The sequence below is a fragment of the Arachis ipaensis genome, chromosome B10, assembly GCF_000816755.2.
Source record: "Arachis ipaensis cultivar K30076 chromosome B10, Araip1.1, whole genome shotgun sequence".
NCBI lineage: Eukaryota > Viridiplantae > Streptophyta > Magnoliopsida > Fabales > Fabaceae > Arachis > Arachis ipaensis.
Window position 1 is genome coordinate 106,497,188 of NC_029794.2, and position 1,011 is coordinate 106,498,198.

Here is a 1,011-nt window from a genome sequence, read left to right on the forward strand (position 1 = left end):
GAAGAATAAGAAGAAGATATGGAGAGGGAGGAGGGAGATGTGTATTCGGCCATATGGGTGGGATTGGGTGGGAAAGAGATGTTGAATTTTGAAGGAAAGTGGGTGTTTGGATGTGAGTGGTAAAGGGTTAATTAGGGAAGAGTGTTTATTGGAAATAGAGGATGATTGAGAATAGAGAAGAGAGTGAGTGGAGGTAGGTGGGGATCCTGTGGGGTCCACAGATCCTGAGGTGATCCTGTGAGGTCCACAGATCTTGAGGTGTCAAGGCATTTACATCCCTGCACCAATTTAGGCATGTAAAATGCCCTTGCACACAACTCTGGGCGTTCAGCGCCAGATTGGTGCTTGTTCTGGGCGTTGAACGCCCATTTGTAGCCTATTTTTAGCGTTAAACGCCAGAACCATGCTTGTTCTGGGCGTTCAGCGCTAGGATGCTCCCATTCTGGGCGTTCAGCGCCAGAACTATGCTCTGTTCTGGCGTTTGAACGCCAGACAGATGCTCCTCCAGGGTGTAATTTTTCTTCTGCTGTTTTTGATTCCGTTTTCAATTTTTATATTTATTTTGTGACTCCACATGATTATTACCCTAAGAAAACATGAAAAACAATAAAAATAAGAATTAGATAAACAGTGGGTTGCCTCCCAACAAGCGCTTCTTTAATGTCAATAGCTTGACAGTGGGCTCTCATGGAGCCTCACAGATGTGCAGAGCTTTGTTGAGACTCTCCAACACCAAACTTTTCTGGATCTGCTTCCACAAGAATGTTCTTATCCTTGCTCCTGCTCATATGACAAAGAAGAAGGCACAGAAAAATAATAATAATAATAATAATAATAATAGAGATTCTCTTTACCACAGTATAGAGGTTCCCTTATGTGAGTAGAAGAAAAAGGGGGAGATAAAGGATGTGATGTAAAGGAAGAAACACAACTGTACGAATGGAAGAGATGTGAGATGAGATGTTAGGATATGAATGAATAAATAGAATAGGATGAGAGAGAAGGAGGGAA